The sequence below is a fragment of the Ascaphus truei genome, chromosome 5 (assembly GCF_040206685.1).
Source record: "Ascaphus truei isolate aAscTru1 chromosome 5, aAscTru1.hap1, whole genome shotgun sequence".
In the NCBI taxonomy this organism is placed as follows: domain Eukaryota; kingdom Metazoa; phylum Chordata; class Amphibia; order Anura; family Ascaphidae; genus Ascaphus; species Ascaphus truei.
This window is the reverse complement of record NC_134487.1, coordinates 209,717,773-209,731,333: the sequence shown is the minus strand read 5'-3', so window position 1 is coordinate 209,731,333 and position 13,561 is coordinate 209,717,773. Positions and strand designations below refer to the sequence as shown.

Below are 13,561 nucleotides of genomic sequence, written 5' to 3'. Positions count from 1 at the left end.
CCAGGGAAATATGCTTTGATTTCCCACAGGTACAGTCGTAGTTGTTTGTGGAAAGTGAGCGACCCCGTCAGGAATACAACATGTAAATAAAAAACATATAAAGCAATAATTGTGCAGTATTGTGATTATTTGTTGGCTTGTTCAAGAATCTTGGCTCTTGGGGAAAACCTACTTACAGCAACATAGAAGAAAATTCGCATTTGCCTGACTATGTCAGGTAGTGAAGAAATGATGAGGTTTCTTTAAGGTGTACTTATATCCCCACTTGGTCTTGGCACATATGGATAAGCTCAGAGTTGGTAAGATTCAAATTCCCATAAGGTATATGTGGACAAAGAGCAGAGAAATAGACCGATGGTGTAGGTTGTAGAACAGGATTTTATAAATAGCAAGTTAAAAGACATGTACTCACACTCTGTACATGTATATAATGCACATAAAGGTATCTTTAGCGCTGTGTGCGCCCGCTGTCGCTTCTCCCCGTCCTCCTCTATCCCCAGTCCTGCTGCCGGCAATGGCGTGTGACGTCACGTCCCTCTGAACGGCTGATCGTATCCAAAGGAAGTAGGCTGTGGCACGCTGGGAGAGGAATCGCGGATGAATACAAACGGCTGGAATCTGGAGTCTTCTCTTCAAAGCAGCTGCAGGTTGATGAGATGGCTCTACGCGTTTCGCTGTCGCATACAGCTTCGTCAGGAGCGTCATGACGTGTAGTGTGGGCGTCATATACTTATACTGTTGGAGTCTAATTGACTGTGTGTTGTCTATCTGATTGAACTCATTATTATTTAATTTAACCCACATGGTTGCCTTTACATAGGCACAATCATCTCTGTGGTTCAAAACATAAAATCACTGTTATATCAATACATTATGAATTACATATTAAATAGGTGATACAATCTTTAATAATTTTAAAACCAAAGTAAAAAAGAAAAATGCTCATATAAACAAATAATACAATTGGAAACTATTTATTAATGGCTAACTTCAAATTTTGCATATACTTCATTAAAATATGTAAAACGTATTTGAAAACTCATAGAACGAGAGAGGGAAAAAAAAGGACAAGAGAGACATGGAAAAACATATGTTAGTATATCAGATATTTTCTTCAAAAGAACATATATAAGAGGTTTTCAGAGTAATATGGATTGCATACCAATAGAGGTCAATTTAAATAAAAGCATTAATCCAATGGGAGCACTGTATTGTAGTTCATTATCAAAATGAGATTTGGCTAATATTTACATTAAAAGACATTAAAATGTATTAAAGTGAGAAAATACAATTAGATTTACAATAAATATTAAGATATTAATTGGATAAAATGTTTTTTAAAAACATAATAAAAAATGTATAAAAAAGATTATCTAAATTAGAAAACTGTAATAATTTACACAGATAAAAGGGCATATTAAAAGAGACACTAAGTTATATATATCTATTAATCATGTAAAAAGGGTAAAATTTCGAAATCTGAATTCAAGCCATGAGGGATTAATGTATCAAGCTTATGAATCCAGAACATTTCCCTTTTACTTAAATCCACCTCTCTTGAACGCCCCCTCCAGTGTTGTTTAACTTGTTCTATAGCCGTAAATCTTAGACTATCTGGATTTGATTGGTGATACTTTGCGTAATGTTTGGAAACGCTGTGAGTTAAAATACCCCTTCTGATATTGCTCAGATGTTCGATAATGCGGGTACGAATGGGTCTTGATGTCTTCCCTACATATTGTAACCCGCAGGGGCACTGAAGGATATAGATTACAAAATCGGTAGAACAGTTAATATATTGCTTGATTTTAAAAGCTTCTTTATTTCTATGACATATAAAACTAGTTTTATCTTTCAGTTTATGCTGACAGGCCTTGCATGTTGCACAACCATAAAATCCAGTCAGGTTTTTTAACCATCCTTGTTTGGTCTCTCTTGTATTTTTAAAGCGCTCGGTGCAATAATATTTTTTATGTTCTGTGCCTTCTTAAAAATTATTTTTGGATTATCTGGTAAAATATCCCTTAATATATTATCAGATTTTAGAACATGCCAATGTTTCCGCAAGATCCTTTCTATATTTTTAGATTCTTTATTGAAAGTCGTCAGGAATGCTGTATCATAAGGATTCACTGAATTGTGACATTCGTTCTTCTTTTTAGGCTGTAAAGTTTCCTTTCTATCTAAATTTTTAGCCTTTGTCAGAGCCTTATCTAAAATGTCTTTACTATAATTTTTCTCCTCAAATCTTGTCTCCAAAATTTTGCACTGATCTTTGAAAATATTGTCTTCGGTGCAATTCCTACGGAGTCTTCTATATTGACTATAGGGGACTCCGTCCATCCAATGATGGTGATGACAGCTGGATCTCAAAATAAAATTATTGCAGTCAACATTTTTAAAATGTGTCTTAGTTTTTATAATGCCTTCCTCTATGTATATATTCAAGTCTAGATATTCAATAAAAGTCTCACTTATAGTATATGTAAATTTAAGATTAAAATTGTTTTTATTAAGATTCAAAATAAATTGCTCTAAACCTCCTTTGTCTCCCTGCCAAATAAGAATAATGTCATCAATGTAGCGCCGCCATAGGATGAGATTCTCCCCCAGCTCGCCCTCGGACCAGATGGTGCGATCCTCCCAATATCCCATGAAGAGATTAGCGTAGCTGGGGGCAAATTTAGTTCCCATGGCGGTGCCACATTTCTGAACATAAAATGTGTTATTAAACAAAAAGAAATTCTTCTGTAAAATGAATGAAATACTATCTAAAAGGAACTTTATCTGAGATTCATGTAGCTCTGGGTCATTTTTAAGGAAGTGCTCCACAGCTTGTAATCCTAAGTGATGTGCGATGGATGTGTATAATGAGCTAACATCTATAGTAGCTAATAAGTAATTTTCCTTCCATACAAATTTATCTAGTATATTAATAATATCAGAGGTATCCTTTAAATATGATTGCATATCTTTAACATAGCCCTGGAGGAAGCTATCAATATAGGCCGACAGGTTGGACGTAAGTGAATTAATGCCTGAAATTATTGGCCTACCAGGCGGATTTTGAAGGCTCTTATGAATTTTAGGCAAGATGTAAAAAATAGGAATTTGAGGTGTTTTATTGCATAAAAATTTGTATTCAGATTCTGTTAGAATACCTAAGTTTTTACCCCCTTCCAATAAGATATTGAGCTCTCTATTAAATTCTTCAGTAGGGTTTTTCTTTAGAATTCCATAAGTAATGTCATCGCCTAAAAGGCGGTAGGCTTCCTTCAAATAATCCTCTTTGTTCATTATGACTGTCCCTCCGCCTTTGTCGGCCTGTTTAATTACAATATTCTCATTTTTAGTAATTTCTTCTAATGCTTTTCTTTCCTCTAGCGTCAGGTTGTTTCTAATTGAAGATTTAGTATTTTTAGTTAGAATCTCAAAATCTTTTACAATCAAATCATAGAACACCTCCAGGTGTTTCCCTTTATAGTATGTTGGATAAAATAAAGACTTCTGCTTTAATGCTGTATGTTTAAATTTACTCTCCATTAAATCACTTTTAGGTTTCCCCATATGAAGTCTGGACTCTACATTTTTGCTTTGAAAAAATCTTTTAACCGTTAGTTTACGAAGGTAGCGGTTAGCATCTAAAAATAGGCTAAAGTTATTGGGTCCTATAGTGGGCGCAAATGAGAGTCCCTTTGAAATTAATTTTTGTTGTGGTATTGTTAGTTCTAATTTACTTAGGTTGAAAATACTTTTTGTGTCTGTATTTTCTTCCTTATTCAATCTTTCCCTTTTCCTTCTTTTTCCTCGTTTCCCTCTCTGATGTTGTCTCTTTTTTTGTATGGCTTTGGGTCCCTCCTTTCTTTCGGAGGGGTATATGTGTTGGGTATCTCCCAAACACTTAATGTTTTGTCCATATCTAAAAAAGTGTTTGATCCAGTGGCTCCAATGGGTGCTCTTGATCTACTTGTTTTTTGTTGTCTGTCTGTATGGTATCTATCTCTTTCTCTTTTCCTTTCTTCCCTTTCTCTTTTCATTTCTTTTTCCCTTTTTGCCTCTTTCTCTTTTTGATATTCCTTATCTTTTTGATCTTTTTCTCTCTGTTCTATCTCTCTTTGTTCTTGATGATAGGCAAAATCTCTATCTCTTTGCTGTTCGCTATACCTTCTAGTCTCTCTTTCTTTGTCTCTGTTAATTCTATCTCTTTCCTCTTTCATTTTAAGTTCCCTTTCTCTCTGTCTTTCCCGTTCTCTTTGTCTCTCCCTTTCTCTTCGTCTTTCTTCCTCCATTCTAGAGTCCCTCTACCTTGCTTTTTCTCTTTCCCTTTGATGTTCAACATCTCTGCGTGTTTCTCTTTCCTCGAATATTGTTTTAGCAATTACACTTTTATCTGCTACCGGATATGGGTCTCTGTGTCTCTGTTCTTTAGATTCACTATGTGTAGTAGATGGCTTATTTGGACCAGAGACATAATTTGTCTCTCGCCTATAAGAGGGATTTCCATAAGATGGTTTATCTATTCTTGCTACAGTATTACCATACCTATTGTCAAATTTTCTATCAGTTTGATATGAATTTCTCTTTCTTTTCCAATCCCTTTGTTCACCTCTCTTATAATCTTCCTCATCTCTTATAAATGTATTAGTTTTATTGATATACACTTCATTTTCTAATTTATCTATTTTTTTCTTTAATTCTCTGTCTTTAATTTTGAATTCTGCAGTGTCTTCTAAATGTGCTAATTTCTCCTCTATAATTGTCACTTCTTCATCTATTTTTTTAATATTCTTTTTATGTTGGTTGACCAATGCCAGCATCAAATCCACTGAGCATTTGTCAATGATATTATACCATAACTTTACAAATTCTTCGTCTTCCAAATTTGAGGAGGGATCCTTAGAAAGTCTCAAACCTCTTGGTATTCTATTGCATTTGATGTATTTATTTAGAAAACTTAGATCAAGCCATTTTTTTGTGTCTTTAACTAATAACCTATCCAATTTGTGAAATTCTTCCTCTAATAGATCATAAGATACTGGTGTATGTGACGTATCTACATCCTGGAAATTAAATTGTGTCTGTCTTGAGTGTCGTTTTGCAAAAATATTAGGTCAAGTAATATCCATTACTGATTAATTGACAGTGTAATAATATAGTAAGGAAACAGACAGGCAGCCCACAAATCAGAAGCAGATTAGCAAAATGTACTTAAATGACTTGCCTAGGCGCCACAGTTCCCTAATAAATACACAGTGTTGTGATCAAATGCAAACAATAAATATAATGAAAATAAATAATGTTACCCAACAGGATACTTCTCAAACCTTCCAGGGAAATATGCTTTGATTTCCCACAGGTACAGTCGTAGTTGTTTGTGGAAAGTGAGCGACCCCGTCAGGAATACAACATGTAAATAAAAAACATATAAAGCAATAATTGTGCAGTATTGTGATTATTTGTTGGCTTGTTCAAGAATCTTGGCTCTTGGGGAAAACCTACTTACAGCAACATAGAAGAAAATTCGCATTTGTCTGACTCTGTCAGGTAGTGAAGAAATGATGAGGTTTCTTTAAGGTGTACTTATATCCCCACTTGGTCTTGGCACATATGGATAAGCTCAGAGTTGGTAAGATTCAAATTCCCATAAGGTATATGTGGACAAAGAGCAGAGAAATAGACCGATGGTGTAGGTTGTAGAACAGGATTTTATAAATAGCAAGTTAAAAGACATGTACTCACACTCTGTACATGTATATAATGCACATAAAGGTATCTTTAGCGCTGTGTGCGCCCGCTGTCGCTTCTCCCCGTCCTCCTCTATCCCCAGTCCTGCTGCCGGCAATGGCGTGTGACGTCACGTCCCTCTGAACGGCTGATCGTATCCAAAGGAAGTAGGCTGTGGCACGCTGGGAGAGGAATCGCGGATGAATACAAACGGCTGGAATCTGGAGTCTTCTCTTCAAAGCAGCTGCAGGTTGATGAGATGGCTCTACGCGTTTCGCTGTCGCATACAGCTTCGTCAGGAGCGTCATGACGTGTAGTGTGGGCGTCATATACTTATACTGTTGGAGTCTAATTGACTGTGTGTTGTCTATCTGATTGAACTCATTATTATTTAATTTAACCCACATGGTTGCCTTTACATAGGCACAATCATCTCTGTGGTTCAAAACATAAAATCACTGTTATATCAATACATTATGAATTACATATTAAATAGGTGATACAATCTTTAATAATTTTAAAACCAAAGTAAAAAAGAAAAATGCTCATATAAACAAATAATACAATTGGAAACTATTTATTAATGGCTAACTTCACATTTTGCATATACTTCATTAAAATATGTAAAACGTATTTGAAAACTCATAGAACGAGAGAGGGAAAAAAAAGGACAAGAGAGACATGGAAAAACATATGTTAGTATATCAGATATTTTCTTCAAAAGAACATATATAAGAGGTTTTCAGAGTAATATGGATTGCATACCAATAGAGGTCAATTTAAATAAAAGCATTAATCCAATGGGAGCACTGTATTGTAGTTCATTATCAAAATGAGATTTGGCTAATATTTACATTAAAAGACATTAAAATGTATTAAAGTGAGAAAATACAATTAGATTTACAATAAATATTAAGATATTAATTGGATAAAATGTTTTTTAAAAACATAATAAAAAATGTATAAAAAAGATTATCTAAATTAGAAAACTGTAATAATTTACACAGATAAAAGGGCATATTAAAAGAGACACTAAGTTATATATATCTATTAATCATGTAAAAAGGGTAAAATTTCGAAATCTGAATTCAAGCCATGAGGGATTAATGTATCAAGCTTATGAATCCAGAACATTTCCCTTTTACTTAAATCCACCTCTCTTGAACGCCCCCTCCAGTGTTGTTTAACTTGTTCTATAGCCGTAAATCTTAGACTATCTGGATTTGATTGGTGATACTTTGCGTAATGTTTGGAAACGCTGTGAGTTAAAATACCCCTTCTGATATTGCTCAGATGTTCGATAATGCGGGTACGAATGGGTCTTGATGTCTTCCCTACATATTGTAACCCGCAGGGGCACTGAAGGATATAGATTACAAAATCGGTAGAACAGTTAATATATTGCTTGATTTTAAAAGCTTCTTTATTTCTATGACATATAAAACTAGTTTTATCTTTCAGTTTATGCTGACAGGCCTTGCATGTTGCACAACCATAAAATCCAGTCAGGTTTTTTAACCATCCTTGTTTGGTCTCTCTTGTATTTTTAAAGCGCTCGGTGCAATAATATTTTTTATGTTCTGTGCCTTCTTAAAAATTATTTTTGGATTATCTGGTAAAATATCCCTTAATATATTATCAGATTTTAGAACATGCCAATGTTTCCGCAAGATCCTTTCTATATTTTTAGATTCTTTATTGAAAGTCGTCAGGAATGCTGTATCATAAGGATTCACTGAATTGTGACATTCGTTCTTCTTTTTAGGCTGTAAAGTTTCCTTTCTATCTAAATTTTTAGCCTTTGTCAGAGCCTTATCTAAAATGACTTTACTATAATTTTTCTCCTCAAATCTTGTCTCCAAAATTTTGCACTGATCTTTGAAAATATTGTCTTCGGTGCAATTCCTACGGAGTCTTCTATATTGACTATAGGGGACTCCGTCCATCCAATGATGGTGATGACAGCTGGATCTCAAAATAAAATTATTGCAGTCAACATTTTTAAAATGTGTCTTAGTTTTTATAATGCCTTCCTCTATGTATATATTCAAGTCTAGATATTCAATAAAAGTCTCACTTATAGTATATGTAAATTTAAGATTAAAATTGTTTTTATTAAGATTCAAAATAAATTGCTCTAAACCTCCTTTGTCTCCCTGCCAAATAAGAATAATGTCATCAATGTAGCGCCGCCATAGGATGAGATTCTCCCCCAGCTCGCCCTCGGACCAGATGGTGCGATCCTCCCAATATCCCATGAAGAGATTAGCGTAGCTGGGGGCAAATTTAGTTCCCATGGCGGTGCCACATTTCTGAACATAAAATGTGTTATTAAACAAAAAGAAATTCTTCTGTAAAATGAATGAAATACTATCTAAAAGGAACTTTATCTGAGATTCATGTAGCTCTGGGTCATTTTTAAGGAAGTGCTCCACAGCTTGTAATCCTAAGTGATGTGCGATGGATGTGTATAATGAGCTAACATCTATAGTAGCTAATAAGTAATTTTCCTTCCATACAAATTTATCTAGTATATTAATAATATCAGAGGTATCCTTTAAATATGATTGCATATCTTTAACATAGCCCTGGAGGAAGCTATCAATATAGGCCGACAGGTTGGACGTAAGTGAATTAATGCCTGAAATTATTGGCCTACCAGGCGGATTTTGAAGGCTCTTATGAATTTTAGGCAAGATGTAAAAAATAGGAATTTGAGGTGTTTTATTGCATAAAAATTTGTATTCAGATTCTGTTAGAATACCTAAGTTTTTACCCCCTTCCAATAAGATATTGAGCTCTCTATTAAATTCTTCAGTAGGGTTTTTCTTTAGAATTCCATAAGTAATGTCATCGCCTAAAAGGCGGTAGGCTTCCTTCAAATAATCCTCTTTGTTCATTATGACTGTCCCTCCGCCTTTGTCGGCCTGTTTAATTACAATATTCTCATTTTTAGTAATTTCTTCTAATGCTTTTCTTTCCTCTAGCGTCAGGTTGTTTCTAATTGAAGATTTAGTATTTTTAGTTAGAATCTCAAAATCTTTTACAATCAAATCATAGAACACCTCCAGGTGTTTCCCTTTATAGTATGTTGGATAAAATAAAGACTTCTGCTTTAATGCTGTATGTTTAAATTTACTCTCCATTAAATCACTTTTAGGTTTCTCCATATGAAGTCTGGACTCTACATTTTTGCTTTGAAAAAATCTTTTAACCGTTAGTTTACGAAGGTAGCGGTTAGCATCTAAAAATAGGCTAAAGTTATTGGGTCCTATAGTGGGCGCAAATGAGAGTCCCTTTGAAATTAATTTTTGTTGTGGTATTGTTAGTTCTAATTTACTTAGGTTGAAAATACTTTTTGTGTCTGTATTTTCTTCCTTATTCAATCTTTCCCTTTTCCTTCTTTTTCCTCGTTTCCCTCTCTGATGTTGTCTCTTTTTTTGTATGGCTTTGGGTCCCTCCTTTCTTTCGGAGGGGTATATGTGTTGGGTATCTCCCAAACACTTAATGTTTTGTCCATATCTAAAAAAGTGTTTGATCCAGTGGCTCCAATGGGTGCTCTTGATCTACTTGTTTTTTGTTGTCTGTCTGTATGGTATCTATCTCTTTCTCTTTTCCTTTCTTCCCTTTCTCTTTTCATTTCTTTTTCCCTTTTTGCCTCTTTCTCTTTTTGATATTCCTTATCTTTTTGATCTTTTTCTCTCTGTTCTATCTCTCTTTGTTCTTGATGATAGGCAAAATCTCTATCTCTTTGCTGTTCGCTATACCTTCTAGTCTCTCTTTCTTTGTCTCTGTTAATTCTATCTCTTTCCTCTTTCATTTTAAGTTCCCTTTCTCTCTGTCTTTCCCGTTCTCTTTGTCTCTCCCTTTCTCTTCGTCTTTCTTCCTCCATTCTAGAGTCCCTCTCCCTTGCTTTTTCTCTTTCCCTTTGATGTTCAACATCTCTGCGTGTTTCTCTTTCCTCGAATATTGTTTTAGCAATTACACTTTTATCTGCTACCGGATATGGGTCTCTGTGTCTCTGTTCTTTAGATTCACTATGTGTAGTAGATGGCTTATTTGGACCAGAGCAGGATCGTCAGGAACACCCAGAAAAAAACATACAATAACAAATCATAGTGTAGTACTTAAGGACAATTATGGGTCAGATTTCAGGAAAAACTTGGCTCTTACGGATCGCCTACTTACAAGAAGCAGGATAAAAAACAGCGTTTTTGTATGTAAAGTTGAATAATATATTCCTCCGCCTAAGATAGCAGCATACAGCAGTCACTGATGGTTGTAAACTGGATAGTGTAATCGCCGGGGCTTTCGCTCTCACAGAACAGCAACCGCATTCATACAGAGAAAGAGGGAAACATAGTGTGTACCAGGTAACACTAAAAATTTATAAAAGAAGCATAGAAATGTGTACTCACAATGCAACGTGTGAGCACATTCACATAAAGGTTTCTTTGAATATCAGGCAGCTACACGAACGGCTTGGCAGTTGGAAATGTCCTCCACTCCACTCAGAAATCCCCTCCTCGAGGGTGCCCCCTCGTCCGGATAGATGGCGTCTGACGTCACTTCCTGGCCTCGGAGTGACGCCTTCCGGTGAGGACGGGAAGATCAGGGGGTATGGAAGACTCGCCGAGCCGCAGCAGCAGTGCCTCTGGGGTTGGAGCAGGCTATCAGACCATCAGGTTATGATGCAGCTGTACTCTATCTCCTTCCTTAGCTTGGCTCAACGTGTTTCACTGCATCCGCAGCTTCCTCAGGAGGAAGCTGCGGATGCAGTGAAACACGTTGAGCCAAGCTAAGGAAGGAGATAGAGTACAGCTGCATCATAACCTGATGGTCTGATAGCCTGCTCCAACCCCAGAGGCACTGCTGCTGCGGCTCGGCGAGTCTTCCATACCCCCTGATCTTCCCGTCCTCACCGGAAGGCGTCACTCCGAGGCCAGGAAGTGACGTCAGACGCCATCTATCCGGACGAGGGGGCACCCTCGAGGAGGGGATTTCTGAGTGGAGTGGAGGACATTTCCAACTGCCAAGCCGTTCGTGTAGCTGCCTGATATTCAAAGAAACCTTTATGTGAATGTGCTCACACGTTGCATTGTGAGTACACATTTCTATGCTTCTTTTATAAATTTTTAGTGTTACCTGGTACACACTATGTTTCCCTCTTTCTCTGTATGAATGCGGTTGCTGTTCTGTGAGAGCGAAAGCCCCGGCGATTACACTATCCAGTTTACAACCATCAGTGACTGCTGTATGCTGCTATCTTAGGCGGAGGAATATATTATTCAACTTTACATACAAAAACGCTGTTTTTTATCCTGCTTCTTGTAAGTAGGCGATCCGTAAGAGCCAAGTTTTTCCTGAAATCTGACCCATAATTGTCCTTAAGTACTACACTATGATTTGTTATTGTATGTTTTTTTCTGGGTGTTCCTGACGATCCTGCTCCCTTCCTGTCCTGGATTCAAACGTTTTGTGAGGGAATCAGTGTATATTCCCTGGAAGGTTGAGAGTTTCTTTCAGTTACACAATATATTATTTAATATTATTTTAATATTATTTAAATATCACTATCACTGTGTTTTAGCGCCACACTGAATCACTGGGTTTCACATTATTTGGACCAGAGACATAATTTGTCTCTCGCCTATAAGAGGGATTTCCATAAGATGGTTTATCTATTCTTGCTACAGTATTACCATACCTATTGTCAAATTTTCTATCAGTTTGATATGAATTTCTCTTTCTTTTCCAATCCCTTTGTTCACCTCTCTTATAATCTTCCTCATCTCTTATAAATGTATTAGTTTTATTGATATACACTTCATTTTCTAATTTATCTATTTTTTTCTTTAATTCTCTGTCTTTAATTTTGAATTCTGCAGTGTCTTCTAAATGTGCTAATTTCTCCTCTATAATTGTCACTTCTTCATCTATTTTTTTAATATTCTTTTTATGTTGGTTGACCAATGCCAGCATCAAATCCACTGAGCATTTGTCAATGATATTATACCATAACTTTACAAATTCTTCGTCTTCCAAATTTGAGGAGGGATCCTTAGAAAGTCTCAAACCTCTTGGTATTCTATTGCATTTGATGTATTTATTTAGAAAACTTAGATCAAGCCATTTTTTTGTGTCTTTAACTAATAACCTATCCAATTTGTGAAATTCTTCCTCTAATAGATCATAAGATACTGGTGTATGTGACGTATCTACATCCTGGAAATTAAATTGTGTCTGTCTTGAGTGTCGTTTTGCAAAAATATTAGGTCAAGTAATATCCATTACTGATTAATTGACAGTGTAATAATATAGTAAGGAAACAGACAGGCAGCCCACAAATCAGAAGCAGATTAGCAAAATGTACTTAAATGACTTGCCTAGGCGCCACAGTTCCCTAATAAATACACAGTGTTGTGATCAAATTCAAACAATAAATATAATGAAAATAAATAATGTTACCCAACAGGATACTTCTCAAACCTTCCAGGGAAATATGCTTTGATTTCCCACAGGTACAGTCGTAGTTGTTTGTGGAAAGTGAGCGACCCCGTCAGGAATACAACATGTAAATAAAAAACATATAAAGCAATAATTGTGCAGTATTGTGATTATTTGTTGGCTTGTTCAAGAATCTTGGCTCTTGGGGAAAACCTACTTACAGCAACATAGAAGAAAATTCGCATTTGTCTGACTCTGTCAGGTAGTGAAGAAATGATGAGGTTTCTTTAAGGTGTACTTATATCCCCACTTGGTCTTGGCACATATGGATAAGCTCAGAGTTGGTAAGATTCAAATTCCCATAAGGTATATGTGGACAAAGAGCAGAGAAATAGACCGATGGTGTAGGTTGTAGAACAGGATTTTATAAATAGCAAGTTAAAAGACATGTACTCACACTCTGTACATGTATATAATGCACATAAAGGTATCTTTAGCGCTGTGTGCGCCCGCTGTCGCTTCTCCCCGTCCTCCTCTATCCCCAGTCCTGCTGCCGGCAATGGCGTGTGACGTCACGTCCCTCTGAACGGCTGATCGTATCCAAAGGAAGTAGGCTGTGGCACGCTGGGAGAGGAATCGCGGATGAATACAAACGGCTGGAATCTGGAGTCTTCTCTTCAAAGCAGCTGCAGGTTGATGAGATGGCTCTACGCGTTTCGCTGTCGCATACAGCTTCGTCAGGAGCGTCATGACGTGTAGTGTGGGCGTCATACACTTATACTGTTGGAGTCTAATTGACTGTGTGTTGTCTATCTGATTGAACTCATTATTATTTAATTTAACCCACATGGTTGCCTTTACATAGGCACAATCATCTCTGTGGTTCAAAACATAAAATCACTGTTATATCAATACATTATGAATTACATATTAAATAGGTGATACAATCTTTAATAATTTTAAAACCAAAGTAAAAAAGAAAAATGCTCATATAAACAAATAATACAATTGGAAACTATTTATTAATGGCTAACTTCAAATTTTGCATATACTTCATTAAAATATGTAAAACGTATTTGAAAACTCATAGAACGAGAGAGGGAAAAAAAAGGACAAGAGAGACATGGAAAAACATATGTTAGTATATCAGATATTTTCTTCAAAAGAACATATATAAGAGGTTTTCAGAGTAATATGGATTGCATACCAATAGAGGTCAATTTAAATAAAAGCATTAATCCAATGGGAGCACTGTATTGTAGTTCATTATCAAAATGAGATTTGGCTAATATTTACATTAAAAGACATTAAAATGTATTAAAGTGAGAAAATACAATTAGATTTACAATAAATATTAAGATATTAATTGGATAAAATGTTTTTTAAAAAC

At 35.7% G+C, this 13,561-nt stretch overlaps 1 long non-coding RNA gene across 1 annotated transcript; it reads right to left on the bottom strand.

Annotated features, from left to right (window-relative positions):
* Positions 1-238: 238 nt before the first annotated feature.
* Positions 239-12,779, bottom strand: LOC142494533 (uncharacterized). The gene is made up of 3 exons (XR_012801515.1): positions 12,193-12,779; positions 5,304-5,906; positions 239-579 (listed from the first exon to the last, which is right to left on the bottom strand). It is a non-coding gene; the product is annotated as an uncharacterized LOC142494533 (long non-coding RNA).
* Positions 12,780-13,561: the final 782 nt, after the last annotated feature.